We start from the raw sequence: 8,975 nt of genomic DNA on the forward strand, positions 1-8,975 counted from the left end.
CACACACACACACACACACACACACACACACACACTACTTTGTTCTGAATATTCAGGGCTCGATGGCACAAGGACAAAGACAATGACCCCCTACCGGCAGCTTTAGAGATAGAGGCTTGCCCAACCTTTTAGGTGGGTTTCTGGAGTTACAAACGCAGGTCCTCATGAAGGATGGACATTTTTTTTTTTTTATCAGCCCAGCTCTTCTTTAAGCTTGCAATATTTGTTTTCAGTGTTTGGGTTTTAACACACAGGGAATGCTGAATTCAAGGTTTACATTGAAGTGAAGAATTTCTGTGGTGGTCAAGATTAGAGATGCATTTTATCCAACCCCTGGAATAAGTATTTGTGAATTTGGTGCTTTATCTTGGCTGTGGATGATGTTGACCCCCTTCTGAATATTAAGATGTTGAGAGTTTTTATGGTAGAGGAAGCAATACAGAGCATGGTGATCTCCTAGAGTTAAAATGTTAGGCGTCTTTGTCTCATCTCTAGAATATGAGCCACTGCTGGAGGAGGTAGAGGGGGGAATTTTTGTGAGCAATTGATGTAAGCTTATTATGACTATTTTAAAAATATTTATTTAACGTTATTTTATGTGCATTTGGTATAAAGGTGTCAGATTGCCTGGAACTGGAGTTATAGACAGTTGTGAGCTGCGAGGTGGGTGCTGGGAATTGAACCCCGGGTCCTCTGGGAGAGCAGTCAGTACTCTTAAACTCTGAGTCATCTCTTCAGCCCAGCTTTTTATATCTCTTGAAAACTCTGTGGAATATTACCCCCATGTTGCTATTTGCTCTGTCCATTGAATGATTGTGTTTTGTTTTGTTTTGTTTTTTTTTTGTGATCCTTGTTGTTGTGTTTTAATTTTTTGGCAGAAAATGGATATATTAAAACAAACGATGTGAGAAAACCTGGTTATTTGCCTCGTCCCAAACTCTTAAGTTTGCATATCTAGGCTTACAACATATCTCTGTGCCTGGGTTGACTGAAAAGTTTTCGTACCCCAGTATTAAGCCTTTCCACCAACACAGTAATCCAAATCAAACCGGATTAAGAAAAAGTCTAGGTTTAAGGAGTACAATGTTCCTGGATGACTTTCCTGCCCCAGAGAGGAGATAGAGGGAAGAACTAATGGGCTAAGCAGTGATTTAATCAATATGGTTTCTGTGTGATTATTTCAGTTCTGAGTATCTGGGCCTCCTTACAGCAGAACACAAGATTAGAAAAGATTTTATGTTAGCCTCAATTGAGTACAGTTGAATTAATATAAAGCTCATGCATGCATACAGAATGGTTGAGATGCATACATACTTTTTCCACATATAAAGTGCTAAAAGTAATGCAAGAAATTAAGTTCCAAATATCAGCACACATACGTCCTGTATGGAAAGAGAATTTTGGACAAGGATAGACTCCCTGAGAGTCTGTGCTGTCAAGCTTCTTGATGCAGAGGATGAGGAAGTAGCATTAATGTGAATATCTCCATTACTAAATATATTTGCAAGACTGAAGCAATGACTTAGATGGTGTAGGAGGGTCTTCTTTCTATGTGTGGCTTTCATTGGTTAAATAAAGAGACTGCCTCGGCCTTTTGATAGGACAACAGCCTAGATATGTGAAGTAGACAGAACAGAATGCTGGGAGAAAGGAGGCAGAGGCAGAGAGAGCTGCCATGAAGCTGGCAGGTCAGACATGCTGAATCTCTCCTGGTAAGCCACGGCCTTGTGGTGACACACAGATTATTAGAAAAGGGTTGAATCAAGATGTGAGAGTTAGCCAATAAGAGGCTAGAACTAATGGGCCAAGCAGTGTTTAAATGAATACAATTTTCATGTAATTATTTCAGATGTAAACTAGCCCGGAGCCTGGAGCAGGATGGGATGAAGCAAAGGACCCGCTCCTCCTTACTACACTTAGAAATTTAGAACACTGGCATTGACTCCACGCATCTGCATGATGGTTCACAACCACCTTAGCTCCAGGATTTCCATCACCTTAATATCATGGGCACCAGATACTCACATGGTTGCACATATATACATGTGGGGAAAATGTTCATACACATATAACAAAATAATCTAAGTACATTTGAAGCCAGGTATGGTTACATGCACCTGCACTTATCGGCTTAAGAAACTGAGTCAGGGAGACTGAGTGGACCCCAAGTTTGAAACCAACCTGAACAACATGTTGAAACTATGTCTCAATAAAATAACAGAAAGTACATTTGATAAATTTCTATATGTCCTTTTATAACTAATGCCTTCACTTATAATAACTGTGGACTACTGCCTGTCCAGTTTACTTCTTAAAACCAATATAACAAAATTATTTATGTATGAAAGGAGTGTTAGTTGCATGGCTCAATGTGTGAAATTGCCACCAATACTCACAGGTTGAGTCTAATCACCTATACTTATGTGGTGGAAAGAAAGAACTGACTTCTAATTGTCTTCCAACATCTATATGTGTACTAGAGCACTTGAATGTATGCTTATTCACACACACTCAATAAACAAATTTTTTTAATTATAGATACTTAATGTTGGAAATATGTTGGAAAAAATAGTCAACATTATTTACAAAAAGGAAATTCAAGCCAAAGCTATATTGAGATTCCATTTTATCCTTGTTACAATGGCTATTATTTTAAAATGTAATAATGAGAAATGCTAACTAAGATATAGGGGAAAAGAGCAATTATATGTAGTTAGTGAAAATGTAAAGTAATACAGGCATTTTGCAAATAAAGTAGGGCAGTTGCTCAATAAAAAATACTCAAAATTAAACCATCCTTCAAACCAGAAATAGTCCTCTTTGTTATGTAAGGGAGAGAATTTAAACATACATAAGAAATGTATGCATTCGTGTTTATTGTAACACTGTTCAAAAATAGCTAAGGTGAGGAATCATCCTTGATCTCATCAACATATAAGCAAATAAAGAGAATATGGTGCATTACTATACTATATGTATATAAAGAGATATAGACATGTATGCATGCATGCATACATACATACAATTTTATATATGTAATACAATTGTACTGACTATTATTTGCACATAAAGAAGGGCAAATTCTTTTAAAAATGGGTGATACTATGATGTCTCTAAGTGAAATCATCCACACAAAGGCAACTATGATGTTCTTTTATTCATATGTGGAAAATACAATGCAGAAACAAAACAACAACAAAATTCCACAACAGTGTTAGAGAGACTGTTAGAGAACATGGGATGTCTCGTGGAAGTAAGAAAAGATGATTGAATAAAACAGTAGCTGGAAGGGTATATGATGACAGCACAATATATCATAATGAAAACCATTAATATGTACAAAAAATATTGTTAATTTTACTAAATATATTTTGAATGTTTTCTTGTTAGTTTCTTATTTTTGTTCTGTCTGGCCTAGAAGTTGCTAGGGAGATTAAACTGACCTCAGATTTGTTAGAATTCTCCTGCTTCAAATCCTCAGGGTTGGAATTATAAGCATGTGCCACAATGTGTGGGTAATTTTATTAAATGTTTTAAAGTAGAACTGAAATCCAAACAAAAAAAATCTCAGTAGTCTAAGCTTTAAAATCACAAGGCAAAGAAACAAGAACAAGATAATTCTAAGTCAAACATAAGAAAATAATAATTATAAAAGATACCAACAAAAATACATACAGTGTCATCAGAAGAAAATATCAAAAAATCAAGACCTTTTTGGTTGAAAAGATACTAAATTGGTGATTTTTAGATGACAAACTAACAAAAAGGAAAGAAAGCATGTAAACTCCAAATTTTTGTTTAATAAAATAAAAAAGAAGGAAGGAGAGAAAGAAAGAAGAAAGATAGTAACCCTATTCAACCCACAGAGATTTAAAAATGATTAGAGAATGTTCTAGTTGCAAAAATTGCATGATCATGAATGTAACTTTTAAGCACAGACACAGAGAATATAAATAAAGGAATATGTATTAAAGATATTAAAATTAAACAATGAAGAAAGTATTTAGGTAAATATTTCTTGCAAGTATAGATTTTTAAATGTTCACAAATAATAACAAATGATGTATACGATACATAAACAATGTGAAGTTCATCTAATCACTCTATTTCCTGTTTGCTCATAAGCTGATATGACTCAAAGGACTTGAAAAAACTTTGCTTATATCATAGTTTATAACAAATGGTACAAATAACAAAAATCAAAATGTAAGAGGCACAGGTTTAGGTATAAAGAGAGGGAACCATGGCTTCTCAATGAGCTGTCCAGAACACACAAACTCCTAGCATGTGTATGTGTTCAGCAAACCAAAATTTTTCTACACTCCATCAATAGTCATGTTCATGTATGCTTCTGTTGTGTTCCCATGATTAATTAGCTAATAGGCTCTTGATGATTAGATTAGCTCAGTCTCCAACCCTTACAGTGGCGCAGGATATGTTTTCATATTGTAATTGCAAATAAAAAAACATCTTAAAACTTTACAGCTTTGGATTGGGTAGGATGCTTCTTCCACTAAAGGTAATTGCTACCAAACCATCCAAAGTGGAACCTACATGGTAAGAAGAATGAACTGACCAATGGAACACATACGTGCACGTGTGCACATGTGCTTTCTCCCTCCCTCCCTCCCTCCCTCCCTCCCTCCCTCCTTCTCTCTCTCTCACACACACACTCACACACACACACACACACACACGCACACACAAAGAGAGAAAGACACAGAGAGAAAATATCAAAAGCAAAATCTTTGCAATTATGGAGGCTAGATGATGGTGTCAGATTCCCTGGAGCTGGAGTTACAGTTGTTTCTGAGGTATTGGAACTAGTGAGGTTGCTCAGTGGTAAAGAGCTTGCCACAGAAGCACGAGGCTGCTTTTTTGTCTTGATGACAGTATTTTTTGCCTTACCTCCCTGTTCTGTTTCAGGTGGTCCCCTTTATTGTCGATCTCAGTGTCTGCTACTGGTGTTATAGTTAGGAAGTGGTCAATGTGCCAATGCATTCCAGGCTACTTCCCACTTTTCCTTCTATCAATTTCACTGTAACTGGATTTATGTTGAGGTCTTTGATCCACTTGGATTTCAGTCTTCTGCAGGGTGATAGATATGGGTCTATTTCAATTCTACATGTCACCATCCAGTTATGACAACACCGTTTGTTGAAGATGCTTTCTTTTTCCCATTGTACAGTTTTGCCTTCTTTGTCAAAAATCAGGTGGTCATAAGTGTGTGAGTTTATGTCAGGGTCTTCAAAGCGAGTCCATCGACCCATGTGTCTGTTTTTTATGCCAACACCAAATTGTTTTTATTACATGAAATATCTTGTTTTCCCTATCTATGTTGGTTGAAAGTTTTGCTGGTGTAGTAGTCTGGGCTGGCATCCATGATCCCTTAGTGTCTATAAAACATCTGGCCAGGACCTTCTGGTTCTCAGAATTTCCATTTAGAAGTTGGGTGTAATTTTGATGGGTCAGTTTTTATATGTTACTTTGCCTTTTTCCTTTACAGCTCTTAAGTTTGTTTCTTTTTTATTTGTTTAGTGTTTTGATTATTATGTGGGGACAAGAGTTTTTCTTATTTTGTCTAGACTATTGGAGTTCTGTAAGCTTCTTGTGCCTTTATAGGTATGTCCTTCTTTATGTTGTGAAGATGGACACTATAATGTAGTCCCACACTAGCTCAGAATTGAATATAATAAAAAGTTCTTCATTTAAAGGTAGAATCACAGATCACAGTTCTTTCTCTGCATGGGTGGAGAACAGGAAACTAATCCAGTAGCCAAGAGAGCTCCCAAGCTTTACAGCTCCAGTTATAATATGAGACCACGCCCAAGTGGGCTGGTATCTTAAAGGCTATTGGCTAAAGGAGTTCCCACAGCAATGCTGGGAAATTTTCTTCCATGATTTTGTTGCAAATGTTTTCTGTGCCTTTGAGCTGGCATTCTTCTCCTTCTTATCTCCCTATTATTCTTAGGTTTGCTCTTTTCATAGTGTCCCAGGTTTCCTGGATGTTTTGTGTTAAAAATTTATTGAATTTAACATTTTCTTTGACTGATGAATCGTCTGTTATATCTTCCACACCTGAAATTCTCTCCTCTAGCTCTTGTATTCTGTTGGTGATGCTTTCATCTGTAGTTCTTGTTCATTTCCCCAGCTTTTCCATTTTCAGAAATCCATGTTTGATTTTTTTTTATTGTTTTTATTTCAATTTTCAAGTCTTTAACCATTTCCTTCACCTATTTGTTTGCTTTTTTGTTGGTATTCTTTGCTTTCTTTCCTTTTTTTTCCCTTTGAGACAGGTAACTTTGGAGCTGTCCTAGAACTAGCTCTTGTAGACCAGACTGGCTTTGAACTCACAGAAATCTGCCTGCCTCTGCCTCCTGAGTGCTGGAATAAAAGGAGTGTGCCACCACCACCTGGTTTCTTTTTCCCATTGTACAGTTTTGCCTTCTTTGTCAAAAATCAGGTGGTCATAAGTGTGTGAGTTTATGTCAGGGTCTTCAAAGCGAGTCCATCGACCCATGTCGATGATTGATTGATTGATTTCTTCCAATTTTTGTTTGTCTTTTCCTCAACATTGCCTCTTTAAGAGCTTTTATTATCTTCAGAGAATAATTATTGAGTTTGTTTTCTTGTGTTTCAACTTCATTGTAATCTACAGGTTTTGCTGTTGTAGGATCACTGGGTTTGGGTGGTGCCATATTACTCTTTCAGTTTTTAAATGCCTTCTTATACCAGAGTTTTCTCATCTTCTTTTCCAACCAGAGTGGCTTGTGCCTGGGACCTCTTTTTCCAACTGTTGTGGTTTGCACCTGTGTCTATGTATGCTGCTGCTTTTCCAAATGGTGTGGTTTTACACCTGTTCATATACAGTCTGATGCATTTTCCAGGACAGGCTGACCATAGGGATGATGTTTAGGTGTATGGGCTGTGGAGTGTGTCTTTTGGGGACAGCGTCCAGTGGGGCGGGGGTTTGTGCAATATTAAACATTAAATTTCAAAACTTCTAAATGATAAAGTGGGGAATACATGTTCATCTACATTTATATAATTTCTATGTATCTATTATCTAATGTTTATCTAGCTTATCTATCAATCTATCTATCCACCTACCAATCTAACATCTATTTTCTAAATAGGATTAGTTATTCAGGAAATAAGATCAATAATTTATAAGCCACATCTGATAAAGAAGTGAAAGTTTTGTTCTGCAAAGGAAGCTAGTAGTAGAGTGATGATGAGACAACTTACGAAATGGGGAAAACCTTTGTTTTATGGGAGTCCTGAGTATGTGAACAATTCGGTCTCTGATTCTTGTGTCTTCTCTTGAGGCTCTTTTCCTTGTGTTAATTTTTCTTGATCAACTTCAATGTGATAGCTTTTGTTTTCTATTTTATATTTTATACTGTTAGGTTTATTTGTTGTATCTTAGAAGTCTTTTTTTGTCTAATGAGAGACAGAAAGGGAGTGGTTCTGGAAGGGAGTGGAAGTGAGGAGGAACTGGGAGGAATAGAAGAAAAGGAGACTCTAATGAGGATATATTTATGAGAAAAGAATCAATTTCAATAAAGGGGAATAAATAAATAAAATCTAAATAAGAAAATGTGTAATAGGAGAAATTTAAAAAGTTAGAGAAGTTGAGGCTGGAAAAATGGTTCATCAGTTAAAGGCATCTACAGCCAAACCCAATGACCAAGTTGGGCTTAGAAAGAGCAAACAGACTTCAGCCCTCACTTGAAGTTGACCAAGTAGTTAAAGGATTCAGCTGAATATTCCACTCAGAGCTAGTCTAGGCAATTTTACCTTTCCATGGAAACTTCTTATTTTTATGGTCAATGTAGCAGGCCACACTGGTACTTCACTTTGCCCATACATTTCCTTTTTATCCATGTCCCGTTATCTTGATTTGTTTAAAATCTTGTGAGAGATGACACTGTTCTGTTTCATTGAGTGGCTCCTTATGCAATTCTTTTCACTCTAACCTAAGTTCCCACATCTTTCCTTAACCTATTTTCTTCACTCTTACAATTCCTCCTTGTATTCTTCTCTTTTATTTTGTATATAGCAACTAATATTGACCACTACTCACACTGTGAGTTTCTTTATTCTTTTTATTTTCTCCACAATAACTAAATCACTAATACACAAACACTACTGGGTGGCCCTTTACTATCCTCAAAAACTGGTACTTAAGTAATGACTGTTTTGTGGCCATCTGACACTTCACTTTCACAGTGAAATTACTGTTTTGTACAGACTGTAGTTGCAGCCAGGATTCAATTACAATGAAATAACAAACTATTGTTTGATGAATAGATTTACTGAAGATATAAATAAATTATTCAACTGAAATAAAATTAGCATTCAACATATGAAAATCTATAAATTTCAATAAAGGCAGACCTAACGGGAAAATTTATAGCCCTAAGAGACAACATTAAACATCCAAACATTGGCAGGAGAGGGCTTAGTGGTTAAGAACTGAGGGAATCTGAGTTTAATTCCCAGCACCCATGTAACTCCAGATCAAAGGGTTCCATTGCCACTTCTTGCCTCCTTAGCCACTCACACATACGCTCCTAAGTTCACAAAACACAAACATACATATACAAAGAAACAATGTAACAGTACACTTTGAGGTATAGAAAAAGAAGATCTCAAAATGCCAATCTCTAAATGGAAATAAATTATGAAAACAAGGCAGAATGAAACCAAACAAGAAATGAAAAAAATGAATCAGGAAAACAGAGTTAGTTGTTTAAAAGATAAACAAGTTGAACAAACCATTAGCTAAATTAATGAAAAAAAGCAGACATAAATAAATACAGTTAAAGGAAATGAAGACATTGCAATAAACAGCAGGAAATTCTGAGAATCAGGACAATAGATATCAAAAGTTCATATTGTACTAAACAGGAAAAATGATAAGAAATAGACAAATTTGTTGGCATATAGGACCTACAAGAGTTAAATCAATA

The sequence above is a fragment of the Microtus ochrogaster genome, linkage group LG3, assembly GCF_000317375.1.
Source record: "Microtus ochrogaster isolate Prairie Vole_2 linkage group LG3, MicOch1.0, whole genome shotgun sequence".
Lineage (NCBI taxonomy): Eukaryota > Metazoa > Chordata > Mammalia > Rodentia > Cricetidae > Microtus > Microtus ochrogaster.